The sequence below is a fragment of the Photinus pyralis genome, unplaced genomic scaffold, assembly GCF_008802855.1.
Source record: "Photinus pyralis isolate 1611_PpyrPB1 unplaced genomic scaffold, Ppyr1.3 Ppyr1.4_LG4, whole genome shotgun sequence".
Lineage (NCBI taxonomy): Eukaryota > Metazoa > Arthropoda > Insecta > Coleoptera > Lampyridae > Photinus > Photinus pyralis.
In genome coordinates, this window is record NW_022170511.1 from 17,223,075 (window position 1) to 17,241,996 (window position 18,922).

General features: G+C 36.0%; 2 long non-coding RNA genes across 3 annotated transcripts; one reads left to right on the top strand and one right to left on the bottom strand.

Annotated features, from left to right (window-relative positions):
- The first annotated feature begins 1,495 nt into the window (after positions 1-1,495).
- On the top strand, positions 1,496-3,874 carry LOC116169580. Its single transcript, XR_004144998.1, has 3 exons — positions 1,496-3,238; positions 3,291-3,421; positions 3,473-3,874. It is a non-coding gene; the product is annotated as an uncharacterized LOC116169580 (long non-coding RNA).
- Positions 3,875-9,187: 5,313 nt separating this feature from the next.
- LOC116169809 lies at positions 9,188-10,155 on the bottom strand. Of its 2 annotated transcripts, XR_004145082.1 has the most exons (3): positions 9,672-10,100; positions 9,489-9,619; positions 9,188-9,437 (listed from the first exon to the last, which is right to left on the bottom strand). It is a non-coding gene; the product is annotated as an uncharacterized LOC116169809 (long non-coding RNA). The 2 variants fall into 2 exon arrangements; XR_004145081.1 differs by having other exon boundaries at positions 9,188-9,619; positions 9,672-10,155.
- Positions 10,156-18,922: the final 8,767 nt, after the last annotated feature.

Below are 18,922 nucleotides of genomic sequence, written 5' to 3' on the forward strand. Positions count from 1 at the left end.
CACCCCAATTTCGCATACCATTAAATACCTTCTCCCGAACCCATAACTTGCAAACTGACCTCAATCCAACCTTTAAAAAAATGAAATTGAATTCTGTAGCCGGTCCGTGCAGAGTACAGCTGGAGGATCAATCTCAATTCCAAAACAGAGCTGGAGAGTAACTTTCCATTCTATTCTGATTAAAAGCCGTAACCAGAATGCAACTAAAACTCCTGGTGCACGAACAGATATTTATGAACCCGTAGTTTAATCGCGTAACATATTAACGTATTGCAGTTCGCTGTATTGTATAGGCTGTCCATAAAATACAATTAATTTTCTTTTATCACCTGACGGATATTCATTATGCAGTAGGTTTATTTCATGAACGAGTATATAATAAAGTTGAGCTATGTGAAATCATTTGGTTACTATATTGCATTTCAGTCACCGAGAATTTAGGCATATTAAGGGTGCAATAATAATTACCATTCTTCCATTTAAGTGTCCAAATATGTTTAGAGGTAAGCTATCAAATTTCTAGCAAAGCTATGCCGAAAATTGTATTGAAAAAGCTGAATTCAGCTGTAAAGGCACATAAACATTAGTTTTAGCATTAGCGGGAATCATAAGGTAAGTTCGATTGAGCTAGTCGGTGCAGCTCATATATTAATCGATCTTAAAATCTTAAGTTAATCAGTCAGTTCAAATTTTGTAACTACCCCGTTACACCGCCGTATGCTCCCCTTCTTAAGTCGTTCGAATATTGGTGCAATTATCAAGTATGGGTTGCGTTGACGTTTAACGTTTCCATTATTAAAGAACACCCTAAAATATCGTTCTTATACTATTACTATGAGCACAGGTAGTTTATTCTGTACTTATACGTAGTGTAAATATTTGTCTGATTTGCAAGGACCTTACGTCATTACATACATACACCGAATGGAATTATTCAAGGGAGATATCGATACCTATTAGGTGTAGCGTAATCTGCATTCTTCAGGAAATTGCAATAAAGCAATTGCGCTTGCGATAACTGTATAATAAAATTTGAGTTTACGAGTGAATTGTAGGTGCATAATTTAACTTTACATTCATTCAGTGCTTCAGATTGCGATACGATTAGGTTTATGGCCGCAATTATACGTGCAAAGTTTACTAATCACAACGTAATTACGCCGCAAGTGCCATTTTCATTTAAGACAAATGTCGCATAGCCACTTTTAGGAGTTTCTATAAGTATACACACTTTCATATGACTGATATAATTACCCAATTCCATAACAATTTCTAGTTGAAATCTCTGCTCGTTGCCATTTGATGTACATACATTATCATTTAATATTGCGGTCAGACAACTCTTGACGTAGCTTTGAATCGTGCACGGTGCATGCAAAACGTTTCTTACTGTTACAGTTTTATTTTCTCAAGTATATATGAATTATTTTCGGTTAAGTATCACTGTAACTTTTGTTTGAGGTTCACTGTATTTTTCAGGCTGGTTTCGTGTGTGAATATTTTTTATTGGTCCATTCAGTCAGGACCGATAGTTAGTTGCACATGTGAGGTTCTATCTATAAATTTCAATGAATGTGTAATTGCAATGGTGTAAGTATTGTTTCGGACGATTCATCGGATGTTTGTTTGATCTCGAATTACTATTGGATCGAGATACATTTTTTTCCTCATATGGAGGTTACAAATTGAATTTCTTAGTGGATGCACACGTAAGGAGCCACTATTTGCTTAATTACGATGACTTATCTACCCTCTATTTCTAATTTTATGTGTCCGATAGTGATTGTATACAGACTATTTTTCCAAATTTGTTATTGAGCTACATAACTTACAAAACGGAACAAATGCACGGAATAGATTACTAAAATAGGCAACCAATTCTATACGAATTTCTTTTAAATGATAATCTGCGTCTTCTATGGAAACCGTAACTGAATTAAGTATTTGCTGTCAAAAATTAAGGTTAGCTATTAGTCTTCATTTTTATTATTAGCTTCTAATTGTGATGTTTTAATCCAAAGATGTATAGAAAAGGCGCTAAAGTTGAATATTAACATGGCATCCGGATAGTAACGCGTTTGTCGCGTGTAGCGTTGGTTGCCTACATCCATCTCCTACTCCATGCATTTGATCTTTTTTTTTAATATGCATACCCATATGTACACATTTAAGAAAAATTCCCTGTATATAGGAATAGCAGGTCCTGAGGATCTGTTGACGTTCTACCTACATCAACGATTATGGTGCGCCGTTTTACTATTTATTATACATTTATAACGTATATGAAGATATTTAAATAACAATTGAATTGTTACCAACAAATTCAACATCTCAAAAAAATGTTAGCCAAATGTATGCAAATGTAAGAAATGTTAATATGGATTTCAGCGTTTGAATCCTAAAACACTACAAGATGACAGAGATGAATATTAAACATTGCCAATTTAATTGTCATGCATCAAAATAAATAGCAATTTCTATAAAAGATTTAAACACATAAGGCATTTATTTGGAACTGTCCAGCTATACCAGAAGTGAAATACATTTGCTGCTGTGTGTAATTGAATTGATATTAAATAAAATTGAGTCGAGTATGTTTGCATCCAAAAAAAAATGTAAACCATTCTCATGCGTATATCAAATTAAATCGCATGCATTGAAATTCGTATATATGCACTTTAAAGAACAAACGTTATTCACGTATGGGATTAAAATAGATACCCGTTGCGACATTACCTATGGAAATGAAATTATTCGTAAGGTATGGCATAAAAATTAAATCGAAGTTTAAGATGTAGCATTGAATTCCAATGAATTTAATAGTGCATCTTTTAATTCAAATGAACGTCGAATTATTTTGTGAATCATTTCTATGCGATACACCGCATTAAAATACAGCGCATTTTAAGTGTGCTTATACATACAATGGAAATTCGGTCTGCATAAAATGTATCGCATAAGAATGAGACACAAATTTAATGTATCAAATGGAAATGGTATGAATGAAAATTACTCTGCATGCAAATGCGCAGTTACGTTAGAGAAGGAAAGTAGCCGTAGGTCTTAGGTACGTTTTATTTGCGGTTGCGCAAAAACAAAACAGCTGTTATTGATTGTTACTTACATCGAACGTGTAAATGGATTATTTATACGTTCATCAATTTTGAGAAGGCAAGCGATTTATTGGGTTATTTACGTCGGTCACACGTGACCTTTACAGTTTTTACGTACATATTCGGTAAGTCCAATTTTACGATTCCTTTTATGATAACAGTAAACAATGAATGTAGGATTTGCACCTGCTGCACAATATTGTTTAATATAAAGCAAGAAAAAGGCCGATGGAAATCGAAAGATGTGCAAGAGGCGCCGGGTCCCCTTAACAATAAATTGGAGGTGTACGCTGTCGCTATAAAAATAGGTAATCTCAAATTTCACTTATTCTTACCTGTAATGCAAATTGAGTCAACAGTTACAGGTTCGTGGGAATTAATAATGGATAAAGAGTCCAGAGATAAACCGTGTTAATGGAACGAAGCTCATGTTCTACGACTCTTGTAAGGAACAAGCACATCGACAAGTTGATGCTCCTTCGTAATGGAAATTATGTCGAGTTCAATCGTGATATATCTACTAACACGATTAGTTAAATATGTAATCTCCATTGAATGAGAGATTTGTATATTTACAAGATGCTAATACATGTACCTGTGTAGAAACACGAGCACGTGAGACATTGTTAGACACGTATCTCGTTCTGTTTGATGGGTGCACCGTAGTATGTAAACGAAGACGTGTCATTCGCTAACAAAGTTACACAAATATTGTCAACAAAATTTGTATCCTGATAATTAAACGATTATCCTATTCGTCATCTGGAAGCGTTTATTTCAAAAGTGAACCACACATCGAGAAATGTAACTTCCCTACATACCAAAAGGCAGATTGAAAGAGAAGTCCTCGCAGGGATGATAGAAGCGTAGTTCCTCTTAAAAACCCCTGTTAAAGTTTTTCTAGAAGTGCTCCAGAATTTGAGAAATTAATTTTTTTGACCTAGCACATTTCTAAATAGAACACCTAACTTTGACATCGCATTAAAGAAGTTACAGAGAGGTTAGAAGAAAATCCCCTATAGGGGCGATAGAAGGGATGTTCCTCTTTAACACCCTGCTCGCGGTTTTTCTGGAAGTGCCCTAAAATTCGAGAACTTAATGATTAAGGGTATTTTGGTCATTCTTTTAAATGTGAACGTTGTGATTTTGGTCATCTGTTTTGCTCATGCGGGAGCTGTGGTTATGAAGCCGATTTTGTGTAATTGTTGCAGTTATTCACATTAAAGCCGGATCCGGCTTTATAGTTCCGTAGCCGTAAGAACGGAACCGTAAAATCTGACGTTAACGAAAATTATGCGATTTATAGTTACCGTAGTGGTAAGAGATGAGCTTGCGTATTTATCTGCCATTGTATGTCATCTGTCAGTAAGAGTAACGTGCATTTCAAAATAATAATAACCAACAAAGTGTCAATAATTACTGTAAATAAACGAAACGAACGTCCGGATAAACTCAACTGTTTGAATTATCCGAGTACTATCGAAGACAGGCGCGTTAGCGCGATTTACCGTAAGGAATAGATTTGGGCATTTCCTACGTACCGTAACCGTTCTAACGCAACGTAAACGGGAACTATAAATGTTCACGCGCAACAAGTAATTCCAAACGTTACGGTACGGTGTTGCGGGTACGGAACTATAAATTCAGCTTAAATCACATGACAGCCGACAGGTTTGGTAATTTATTTTCGGCGAAGTCTTCAGATTAAATAGTATATTAAACCACGATTACTAATTTATTCATTTCATAATTTTTCGTTTTGGTTATAAGTTTTTGTGGTCCTGTGTATTGTACCTGTTAACGGTAATTTCTATGTGTCAGCCACTTCCAACCAAATTCAAGTCCACGGCTTAGTAGCCACTGTTATGGAGGTGGTTAGAAGGCCTATTGGTGTAATATATTTATGAGGCATTTACAAAAATTGGAGCTGTAGATCCCGGTATATATACCGTAGCGTTCGAAAATGTGATAGGTAATTATTTTACAGTGTTCTTTTATTACCATATGTACCGATCACATTAACGAAATGGATCACTAATTGGAGTGTATTCATCTGGTTGGTCCACGCGCGCCACTAAAAAAAGGTGCAAGAGTTGTAACCTCACTTTGCAATCTTTTTGGCTTTCCTTCAATAATTATCAAGAGGACTTCCGTTGTGTACATTTTTTGTTATATTCGAAACCTTAGATCTTACGAAACACTTTCATGGTAGTAAGTATATGCTAATGTAGCCTTGTAGGTATATGCTGTTTATCTCAGAGTAAGAAATAAAGATAGCGATGCCTTGATGCTTATCAAAACGCGCCATAATCTCGTCGTGTTTGTAAATATTGCAGGAAGCGAACTTGTCACATTTCGCGAAACCATTTTTTAATTAATATTAATAATAGATATATAGAAAGGATCTAAATGGATTTTTAAATATTTATAAAGGTGGTGAAAAACAAACTATTATAAGTTGAAATTAAACGGCCTAATAAGAAAATTTAAGATAATTAGTGTGTCACGACGGCAACGCTGTAGCGATTTGACAGATGAAACTATATCTGTTTATTTCTAAAAATCGTAATTTTCGGCATTTTTAGTTCATTTTATAGATTGAAACTTATTCCATTGTGTTTAATAATTTATCAGCACCCTTTGACATGGGGAAGGGTGTTCTGTTTGTGGAACTATCTTTGTTTCCTACTCTATATGTTTATAAATTTATGCGCTACATTTACACATGACAAAAGCATTGTTCTATAAACAGGCATGCACCAAAGTTACCGCATCTCATCAGTCATCATCAAATGTTTACCGACATTTTCCATCGTGGATCTACCGCTCCAGTTTTCGTAAATGCCCAATAGGTATTATGCTGTCGGTGCCCATATTACAGTGACTCTATAAAGACAGTGTGGCCATATGCTCATTTCCGCCATTTTTCCCAAATTTATTATTGAGCTTATGGGAGAATCGCACATTTTGAGTGTAGGAATGTTGCGATTTACGCAAATCCTTCTTTTGAGAATTTTTTTTCGGGAGGTTTTTAGGGGTATTAGCAGATCAAATTACCGAATGGCTTGGGTTGTTCAATAAATAGGATTTGACATGTGTGTTCATGGTCTTTGTCTTGTAACCGGCTGAAGTGTAAAGTACGGCTTGTCTTGAAATATTTTGTTATACCTTAACTGTGTCCTTTTGCTTTTTTGTATCAGGTGAGGTATTTGCTTTATTCAATTAATCTATAAATGTGCATAACTTGAATGTAGATTGTAACTCTTTACTTATGTACTTACTGGATTCAATCACTTGTACCTCTTAATGTGTAACCTTTGTTGGTATTGGCAGTCATGTTTCATTGTCGGTAGGGCTGTATCTGTGCTGTACATACTTGCATGTGTACATATTTGCGTATTGTGCTTTTTAGTCACTCTCGATTATTTCATTGCATTTCATTATATTTGCTTATTTGGGACTGGAGTAATCAAGAGGGAAGTGTGCTTGTTTAGAGGGGATCGAGTTATTCAAGTTTATACGGGCCTTGGTGAACCTAACACTAACATTTTCACTCGTTCCGAACCCAACAACTTTAGCCCATGTCTACAGGGCCTGGGTAATCCTCCCGGCCGTCGAGGTATATTTAACACTTCTTAGTTTTGCCTGATGATGTGTTGTAATACCTGGAGAATGTCTCGATTCCATTTTGGTTACTCATAGCGTGTTTGTATAGTATTTACCCCGGTTTCGAGGGGGCTCAAAAGTGCTGTACATTAGATGTTTATTATAGGACTACTCCGAATTAGGTTTTCCTGTAGTTTTCCAATTCGTAAGGTAAATGCCGGAGTAGTATAGAACCACCTAATACCCTCTGCAGGGGCGCCGCTAAAAACCATTATGCGGGTCACTCTGTAATCGTATTGGTATTAGATTCAATATAAACTTAATCAGCTATTTATTTTTACTTTTGGTGTTCCTTATCCATAAAACACCCTCAGTGCCTGCTGAGAACCCAGTTATTACACAACGTAGGTGTCCTACATGACGATCACGATCTTAGTGCACTCGGAGTGGCCCCCGAGTGACAGATTCTCGCGGGAAACTTAAGCGAGAATATTCAAATAGGCAGCCATGTTAGTTTGGCATTCCCTCACTACAGAATATGGTCAAATATTCCGGTGTGTTTTGAAGTTGGCGTTAGCCCGCCAAGATCGGGTTCATAACCACAGCTCCCGCATGCGCAATAAAAATTACAGAAAGCACAAAGTTCACATTTAAAAGAATTTTTGTATACGTTCATTGTAAACGCACACGTACATACAGATAGATATAAGGTTTTAAGTAGGTAATAGATCCACTGTCAATAACCACCTCCATAACAGTAACTACTACGCCGTGCACGTGCACTTACATGCAATGCAAATAGCAGTTGTCTACCGTTATAGGTACAATATACAGGATCACAATAACATAACCAAAAAGAGAGATTCTTATGGAATGAAAAAAGCAGTGATCGTGGTTTCCTATATTATAGTCTGGGACTTCACCGAAAATTATAAACAAACATTTTCAAGTGAATGACATCAATCATCACGCAAAATCGGCTTCATAACCACAACTCACGCATGCACAGCAAAAATTACCTAAATCACAACGTTCACATTTAAAAGAATGAACAAACACACTCATAAGTTCTCGAATGATAGGGCACTTCCAGAAAAACTGCGAGCAGGGTGTTAAAGGAGGAACATCCCTTCTATCACCCCTACAGGGGGTTTTCTTCCAACCTCTCTGTAACTTCTTTAATGCGATGTCAAAATTAGGTGTTCTATTTACAAGTACGTGCAAGGTCAAATTTAAAAATTAATTTCTCAAATTCTGGGGCACTTCTAGAAAAACTGTAACATGGGTTTTAAAGGGGAACATCCCTTCTATCACCCCTATAGGGGGTTTTCTTCCAACCTCTCTGTAACTTCTTTAATGCGATGTCAAAGTTAGGTGTTCTATTTAGAAGTATGTGCGTGGTCAACTTTAAAAATTTATTTCTCAAATTCTGGAGCATTTCTAGAAAAACTTTAACAGGGGTTTTTAACCCTGCAGTGGTGACGTGAAATTTTGGAACACCAGTGGTGACCTCGGTCTGAGAGACCGAATTTGATTTTGGCTTGATTTCGTATAGTTACTACGCATGTAACTTGGCTTAAAATAAAGGAAAAAGTACAGTCAATAAATAAAGGCATATAAATCGAAAAATAAATTTTATTCTTGTAACATAACCAGTAGCGGTCCCAGGATTTGGTAAAGGGAGGGGCTCAAACCCGAACTTTGCCCCAACATGGAAAAAAATGAAAGAAATCTAATGAAAAAAATGAATGAGGGGGCCCGTGGCCCCCCCCTGGGACCGCCACTGACAGTAGCGGTCCCAGGATTTGGTAAAGGGAGGGGCCCAAACCCGAACTTTGTCCCAACACGGAAAAGAATAAATCTGATGAAAAAAATGAACAATAGGGGGGGGAGCCGGGCCCCCTGGGACCGCCACTGAACATAACTAAATTGAATTATACACAATACTAAGCTTATGGGGGGATGCGCGTTGCAATGCTGCGCTGACTAGAATTTTCGTAGCATCAATGCACCGGAAAGCGGCCAATTACTCACGGCACTAAATTGTCAAAGAACGGCTTGCTTCATCAAGTTGTTCGTCTGGTCTCAGACACGCAAAATATTAAGCTAGCAGAACTAGCAGTGCCATGCGCTGCATCGTTTTTATAAAAATTTGAAAAATACTTTTCGTCGGTCTGAGAGACCGTGCGTCACCACTGAAGGGTTAAGAGGAACTACGCTTCTATCATCCCTGCGAGGACTTCTCTTTCAATCTGCCTTTTGGTATGTAGGGAAGTTACATTTCTCGGTGTGTGGTTCACTTTTGAAATAAACGCTTCCAGATGACGAATAGGATAATCGTTTAATTATCAGGATACACATTTTTTTTGACAATCTTTGTGTAACTTTGTTAGCGACGTCATCGTTTACATACTACGGTGCACCCATCAAACAGAACGAGATACGTGTCTAACAATGTCTCACAGTGCTCGTGTTTCTACACAGGTACATGTATTAGCATCTTGTAAATATACAAATTTCTCATTCAATGGAGATTACATATTTAACTTATCGTGTTAGTAGATATATCACGATTGAACTCGACACAATTTCCATTACGAAGGAGCATCAACTTGTCGATGTGCTTGTTCCTTACAAGAGTCGTAGAACATGAGCTTCGTTCCATTAACGGTTTATCTCTGGACTCTTTATCCATTATTAATTCCCACGAACCTGTAACTGTTCACTCAATTTGCATTACAGGTAAGAATAAGTGAAATTTGAGATTACCTATTTTTATAGCGACAGCGTACACCTCCAATTTATTGTTAAGGGGACCCGGCGCCTCTTGCACATCTTTCGATTTCCATCGGCCTTTTTCTTGCTTTATATTAAACAATATTGCGCAGCAGGTGCAAATCCTACATTCATTGTTTACTGTTATCATAAAAGGAATCGTAAAATTGGACTTACCGAATATGTACGTAAAAACTGTAAAGGTCACGTGTGACCGACGTAAATAACCCAATAAATCGCTTGCCTTCTCAAAATTGATGAACGTATAAATAATCCATTTACACGTTCGATGTAAGTAACAATCAATAACAGCTGTTTTGTTTTTGCGCAACCGCAAATAAAACGTACCTAAGACCTACGGCTACTTTCCTTCTCTAACGTAACTGCGCATTTGCATGCAGAGTAATTTTCATTCATACCATTTCCATTTGATACATTAAATTTGTGTCTCATTCTTATGCGATACATTTTATGCAGACCGAATTTCCATTGTATGTATAAGCACACTTAAAATGCGCTGTATTTTAATGCGGTGTATCGCATAGAAATGATTCACAAAATAATTCGACGTTCATTTGAATTAAAAGATGCACTATTAAATACATTGGAATTCAATGCTACATCTTAAACTTCGATTTAATTTTTATGCCATACCTTACGAATAATTTTATTTCCATTGGTAATATCGCAACGGGTATCTATTTTAATCCAATACGTGAATAACGTTTGTTCTTTAAAGTGCATATATACGAATTTCAATGCATGCGATTTAATTTGATATACGCATGAGAATGGTTTACATTTTTTTTGGATGCAAATATACTCGACTCAATTTTATTTAATATCAATTCAATTACACACAGCAGCAAATGTATTTCACTTCTGGTATAGCTGGACAGTTCCAAATAAATGCCTTATGTGTTTAAATCTTTTATAGAAATTGCTATTTATTTTGATGCATGACAATTAAATTGGCAATGTTTAATATTCATCTCTGTCATCTTGTAGTGTTTTAGGATTCAAACGCTAAAATCCATATTAACATTTCCTACATTTGCATACATTTGGCTAACATTTTTTTGACATGTTTAATTTGTTGGTAACAATTCAATTGTTATTTAAATATTTTGGTATACGTTATAAATGTATAATAAATAGTAAAACGCATCTTGTACACACCAGCATTTAAATAGGTTTGTGATGTAGATGATCGCAAAGAAAAAGCATTCAAAATAAACCTATCGCATTTTAAATGCAATTTATAGTATTTACAGGCATTAAAAACTGAAGTGGTGCTACGGGATTCGTCATATAAACGTCGTTATTTTGTGACATGTTACAAAGGAAACTATTTAAATTACTATCGTACTCCAAGAAAATGTGGATTTTAATTTAACAAAACCATTTTATTACAATGGCATATAAACGTAACCAATTAAAATGCTATACTTAAAATGCAGTTAATAAATAGTAAATTGGCGTTCCATAAACGATCATCATGAAGTCTGGCGAAATGTAGAAATGCTAAATAATATATAAAATTAAAAAATTCTGCATCGGTCGGGAATCGAACCCGGGCCGCCCATTTTATACAAATCATGTTCTAATGACATTTGGCATTGATTCTGACCATAAGAGCGTGTACTGACTAAAAACAATCATGACAACATTATTGTGAATATAGCGATGTCCACTATTCACTGCAATATTCCCATACAGCCACCTGTACTACTAAAGTTATTATACACAATCGACGAATTCGACATATTGTGTATAGAAATCCCGGTACATACGTTTAAATAGTTGCAAAATAAATCAGATTTTCGCACTCACTGGCTGTTCAAGAAAGTGAATAACACATACAAGTTAACGCGTAATTATTGCATAAACCGCAACAAGAAAAAAGTGCGAAATAATCTTAGATCATTAGATCATATTATATACTTGTACATAGATGTCTGCCATTTGCTTTCAATAAGGAGCATCTGTGCCAACATACCTAACAAAGACAGAGATATATTTTGCACCGTACGCAAAACACCGCACATGCGCAGTAGCTTCCGAATGTAAAGAGCTGAAAATCATAGGCATCGCAAAAATGAGTCACTTCATATTTATGAAGTAAATATACGAGTACCTACCTTTTTAGCGTATTTTTCGTTTCTCAAAAAGGAGTTTATTGTTTCACTAACACTTAGCGTTTTATTAATAAATTGAAAAAATCGCGTCGTGCCCGTGGTAAACTTGGTCTATAAATTTCGCAATCCGCAAATCCCGCGGGATCCCGCTCCATTTCCGCACGGGATTAATCCCGCCAAAATTCTGCGGGATCCCGGTATTTCGGGATCCCTCGATCACGGTATTGCATTCCCTAGCTTCAACCCTACTATAAAAAAGTATAACGTCCGCAATTGAACCTCTGATAATGATTCATTATCCATTTCCTAGAAAATATGTCCGATAGGTGTTCTCGCACGATCAGGGAGCACCATCCTGCTGAAAACCACAGTTTCCAACTTTTGTCTTTTTTGTGTGTATTCGTATCGTTGTATTTGTAATAAAAGACGCTAATCAATACAGTATGTACTTTTTTCAGGGACCGTACAAAAAATAAGGTTAATGATGATTTCTTCGAAACGAAACGTATTAAAAATTTCTCAACGGTGGCATGTAGAATTCAAATAGTGGCAATGAGAAGATGTTTTCTATTTTTTTGTTAAATCAACATACCTTCGCGGAAGTATGAAAATAGCTTTTTAATTGCGCAGCTTGTCCCTAATTTGACTATCTTCGTATCTTCTATGGCTCTCGAGATCCCCATGATAGAGATCCTTATCTTGGACACAGTGTATATCTGTAGATTTTATTCGTTTACTTCCAAATATCACAATGAATATCACATGTAGCTTCCGATTCCCATGCCGGTCTACTGGAAGGTTTACTCGGCTTACCGTTGAGCCAATCCTTTTTCCTTTTAGCGCATTTCCACAAAAATAACAAAAAATGCGCTATTGTGGCCACTTTGTCCGTCCGTCCGTCCATCCGTTGAGACGCTATAGTAGTTCCCTATCTTAAACGCTATTGTTCTACCTTTTTCGCTATTTGGTTCGTTATGGTGTCGAGGCTTGCACCAAGGAGGGAATTTTTTCTGCGTTTATTGGTAAAAAAGTCATTGTAAGAAAACCCAAAAACCATTTTTACATGTTCCATAATTTTACACTTTTGCCGTTTATTAATGATTGTATTGCTGTCTGTGGTCTGTCTGTTGGTTTGTTCCTTTGTCTGTCTGTCCATCTATCTGTCCGTGTGAACGATATCGATATCTCGACCATTTATAAACCGAATTGCAAACTTTTTTATTTATAAAAGTATTTAAATGAAATTTGATACATAGGCACTTGGAACAAAGGAAAATCTAACGTTAGTTTCAAAATTTGGTTTTGCGCATGCGCAGTGCCAACTTTTCTATTTATGAAGGTATTGAAATGAAATTTTCTTATAAACTGAAATTAAAGTAGCACGTCAAAAATGGATTGCACCTATGCCACGCTATCTTTCGTATTTGTGGCCGGATGTTTACGATTTTAACAGAAGTTGCATCTTACAAATGGGAAATGAATGCAAGTGGAAATTCGCTTTTTGTAAATCGTTTACGATTACTTTTTTAACTTGTTAGGATTTTTGGCCTTCACCAACGTCTTGTCATCTACAAATTCAACGCGTGAGGTTGTAGATGTCGTTCTCATTAGGTTTGTTTTTCTTTTGGCGCCCCTGGACTCATCTTTCATTGCCATTGGTATCTGAAGAATTTCACCATTTGTACGGGATATGGTAATTTAGAAGTAAGTTCTTTCATTTCCTCATCGATAATTTTTTTTAATTTCAGGGAAAAATCTTGGTTGCCTCACAACAGGAGGCTGTGCAGCAACATTGGTAAAGATGCTGCCCGACTTTGGAGCAGATATGGCAGCAAAAGTTTTTGGGAGTACTACCTGTGGTATAATTTTCCTGTTCTAAATAGGAAAGATTTCCAAGGGTTTTCAGTTCTGGGATCACCGTTTCCTGTTTGAGGATTGGGCAATACTTCGAACGTGCACCGTGCGAAGCTCTATTCTCCAAGCTTTAATTAAATTTTGCCTCATAGTATGTATTTTGAATTTGATCTTTTAGGTGCATATTTGTATTCACGCCTTTGCCTACCTGAGGTTCTGAAGGTGAAGTGTCGCCGATCATTACGAACGTAATAAATATGGTAGTATATATGAATATATAACGTGTCTGTGCGGGGAATAATTAATCATCAATGAGAACAGGTCTACCCTCTATAATACTTACATGCATAATTAGTAAAATGTCCAGTACAATGTGCCCGTAAACAATGTTCCCCAAGGCGCAAAATTCCATAGTTGAATACAACTTCAACATCACCTTCTACGCACAAAGGCCATTTTAAGCCAACATGTACCACGTACGTTGTTATGTGCTGGTAAATTCAATGAACTCCAATAAGTCTTCTCCTTTGTTAAATAAATGTACCGGCCGTTGTTAAAACTTTTCGAATATTTACACGTTAAAGAAAAATAGCCCCGAGCTTTACAACTATAGCGAGCTAATGTACCTATATCTGTTGTTACAAAATGGATAAACAAAACAAAAGCAACATTAACGAAACCGCGTAGCGTTAATATTACTCTAAATGAATAACGTAAAGCTGGTCGAATAATTGAAGCGTGTATATTATAAACCCCTAATTACCACTTCACTGTCATTAGGTAATACTCGTACAAATACTGCCGAGAGTATTCCCCATTTATAAAGGAATAAAAGTCCAGACTAATCCAGTTGAAAGTAAATTTGAGCATGATCGTACCGGCCATTTCGCCGTCGCGGTCTCGTCGGTGCCATTTAGACGTCGCTATCTCCTCGACTTAAAACTTTTTCAAGCATTTCAGTGGATGAACACAAATCAATATTTTCTTTTGCAAGAATACAGAATGAGAAGACATTTAAAATGAGCTGCTAGAAAACCTCGACTTTCATATACTAAGCGTTGAAGCAATTTACGCTCATCCGTAAGCGCAAAAAGTTTAGATTTGTTTTTCAAGTTATCCCTCACATCTTTTCCAATCTGAAGTACCAATTTTCCGGTAGCTCCATCTAAATATATTTTGTAATTACACGTTGATTTGTTTTACGTTTTTAGAGAGAAACGATTCTAGTAGGTTTGTAATCTGAGCTTTCCCCTGATGTGCTACCTTGAAAACAATTACGGAGACAGCTCGGGACGACGACCCTGGGCCGCAGGAAACTTTATTCCAGCAAATGTTTGGTCGTTGTGTGGAATTAAGGAATGTCGTTTACTCTTCTATGTGCAGGAATAAATCTCAGTTCTCTTCACATGATTGAATATCGTGGGCAGTGGTTTGAAGTAATTGGATCGTAATTGTTGTGTATCTATACAGGGTGATTCAAATTCGAGGGCCACCATGGCGATTTGGGGAGCTGTAAGAGATAGTTAGGTAGTTTAAATTTGAAATTTAAAAAATTTCGACTACTTTCGGACATATCAAAAATGTAATCACTATCTTTTAATCATAAATTATTAATTCGTAAAAACGCAAGAAACTACGTACGTACAATATCTAAGACAAAGTTTTCTAGGCAAAAAAGGAAATATTTTAATAATCTAAAAAAATTGTGATGTTTATATTTTTGAACTCTCTTTTGAATTCTCTATCAATTGACCCAAAAAGTAAAAATTACTTCTATAAGAAAAAACAAAGTTGATGATGGTCAACCGGAGATGAAACGTCGGATATAAAATTTGAAACTACCATCTTGTAGACAGAAAAAAGTGGCCATAACAATTGTTATTTCTTTCGAAATATCTTTTTAAATAACTTCAGTAAAAAATAAAAACGATTTTGCAAAATTTCGGTGTTTTCCGGATATCTCCGAAGGAAGTCGCGATTTTTTAAGTTTCAAAACTGCAATTTAGTAAGTATCAAAATACGCAACTTTGCCAAATCTATCTCTTACAGTTCACCAATGGTGGGCCTCGAATTTGAATCAGCCTGTATATAATGTGTTTTACGCCACTGGAGCTACACGACCTACAGCCAGTTGAGGTGTCGCCCTCATATGCACGGGTTGACACGCTATGGTAAGACGTATATTGTGTTCCAGATTCACATGTAATAAATATACCTACTAATACCATAGTGTAAGATGCTAATAGGTGCTAGTTTTGTATGATACTCATAAACCTTTAGTTCTTGCTACTGATACTTTAACTTATGGCATAGGGGCAGTACTGTCACACACTTTTGCAGATGCAGATGACATTTGCCCAGTTACCAACTTTACACATTTTCTGTTTGGCGGGAAATTCAAACTGTCCGCAAAACTTTTGGATTAGCCGGTATAATGCATTCTAGAACTCCTATTGCCATAATGGGAGATTGTTTCGGCGGGTACGGTTTGCCAGTCACACTTTTCTCCGATAACGGTCCACAGTTGGGATCATCGGAATTTTACGATTTTCTAAAAAATAATGGCATTAAACACATTACTACAGCTCCCTATTTCCTAGACTCAAATGGACACGTGGAGCGTTCAAACAATTAAGAAAGGTCTTAACGCCGTGCATAGTCAACCAGGATGGACGCTCCAAACATTTTTTATTGCAATGCAGAAATGCTCCTCATTCCTTTGCGGGGGTATTTTCGGCAGTAGTTTTTATGCAAAAAAACTTACGCAGTCGATTAGATTTAATGATTAATTAATGATGAAAATAATATTGAACAACAAAATTCACCTGCCAGAAAACTGTTTCAATGAAACCAAAAAGTCGCAATACGAATGTACAAAGGGAAAAGTAAGTGGGTAGTGAGTATCATATCAAAAATAACAGGATCTGTTATGTGCGAAATCTTGTATAAAGGAAGATTCTAAAGCAATAAAGGCGAAAAATTTCAATTTCTAGCATGCCTAATTGTTTTACGTTGCTCTTAAAGAATGGATATTTAACTTGTAAAGAAAGCATTCCGGTCTGTCAAGCATACTCGTTGATGGGAGAAAGGTGGGGAAATGTGCAGTTAAGCATATTCAGTGCGAACCCACTATCGGAATACTTCACTGCAAGCTAAATTCTTTTCAATTAGTGTTAATTAATTGATATGTGTGTGGTCTGATATGCATCCGATATCACATCAGCAAGATGCACCTTACATAAAAACAAATACCGAGTGATCGAAAAGTAGTACGGACAGTTTGAATTTCCCGCAAAACTAAACATTTATAAAGTTGGTAACATATACCAAATGTCATTTATTTAAAAGCAGTGGTGGATCAATTTAATCACTAAAAAATAATCACAATTAATTAATTAAAAAAAATTAATTTATCAAGTTCAGTTGCACGCTTCAGTTAATGTATTCAAATATCTATTCCAACGTTGCCCGAGGGATAGTTATGCTAATTAAATCATCACACCGTAAAGTTCATTTCAGTTGCCCACGTACAATAGGACTGTCAACCTATTCTCATAAATGAATGTCATCGAAACGTATTATGCGATAAGTCTCTAAAAATAACAAATAGAGATGGTATCGTTCATATTGTTATACTCACCAGCTTGATTAAAGAATTTTCGAAAACGATTTCTTGGGTCTGCGTTTTTTTTACATCTTCGACAACTTCCACAAACATGGTAGGTAGCACATTTTTCGTCGAATTGCAGTAAGCTCAACCGAATTGAATATGAGCATCTTCTATAAGTATGTGCCTTTCAAATGTGTATCAAAAGCCATCCCCTATAAAGCCTTTAAGCCTAAAAGTAAGGTTACATGTATTTTTTATTATACCTGAATCACAATCTCCGTTTTAAACACTCAAATGCATGCGAATATGCACCTGCAACGTTAACAACATTAAACTCGTTGCGCGTGCTTTAAAGAATTGATTATACACTTGTATCTTAATATGTATACCATTCTCTTAGTGTACGTACCTTTACGAAATGTTGCATGTGCAAAGACCTTTAAAAAGAACTGTTTGGTTAAAATGCATGGATCACAGTACGAAGATAAGAAAATAAAATTCACTTAAAAAACGACACCAATGGATGGCAATGAATGCATAAATAAACACATGTTTGCCAATTCCTCAAGTAAAAATCACTACCTAAAAACTTAAAGCGGCAAATGTAAACTGTCTGCAGTTATTTTCGATTACCCGGTACATATAAATATATTTCTACGTATGTCAGATGGGCGATGCCTCTTTTACCTGCAACGACAAGTCGAGATCAAAATTGAGTATACCACACGTTAAAAATAAGTCACCCCAAGGGTTGATTGGATTTGACCCATATTCAATAAGTTTATTAATTGTGGCATATAGGTCAAATATGCAAAGTTTGAACCAAATCGGTCCAAGCGTTTGACAGTTATCGTGTTCACGAACAGACGGACACCATCGACTCCCCTATAAAGCTTGCATCGCTTTTTGCCGCTTAATAAAACCGTCAATATTTAAATTACATTCAGCGCTCATAGAGTCGGTTCTATCACATACAGCACGGTGTGAATAAGCCAAATGGAGTAAATTCATTATTTCACCTGATTACCGAAATACGCTACAAATTATTAAAGAGAATTGGAAGACAACTTTATTTAAAATTAGGATGTTGCCAAGACAAGACAAGATTCATTGACATTCATATTTTTTTTTGTTTTTTTTTACATTATGAACAAATAAGCGTGTAATGTCGCGAAGTTCGGTAACCAGGTGATTTAATTTTTTGATGCGAATTTTTGCAATATGGTTGAAGATAATAACATTTTTGTATAGAAGATGAAGACGCCTTTCAAACGGTACCTTAAATTATTTCAAAGAAACAAACACTTAAAAAATGAAGGGTTGTAACTGTCACTCGAAGGATGTTGAAGGTGGGGACCGCATTTTCACGTTGAAGAAGGTCAATTTAAAATTTAAATTTGAAGTGTTTCGGGGATTTTCAATAAATATGCATAGTAAACGAAATAATGAATTTATTCCATTTGGCTTTTCCACACTGTTTGTATGTTGAAACCCGTGTACAAAGGCGTCAATGAAACGTGTGTTAATATAAACATACGTTGTTCTAACAAAGGTGTCCTTGGTAAAGGCCAATCCTGATCTGTACATACGTGGAATAACGTTACAGTAACCGTTAACAACGATTACGTTATCGCTACATATACAGAGCTATTCGTTTAGAAGTAGACATAGGGATGCTTACTTTTAAATGATAAAAATGCTTCTGAAAGATGCCTAATTTTATGCAACCGAAATAACATGCGCACGCATTTTGCATTGTCCTTCTAATTTTTTTATAAAAACAACAGTAAATACTCGTAGTACATGTATGGTAGTTTTTTATGGGA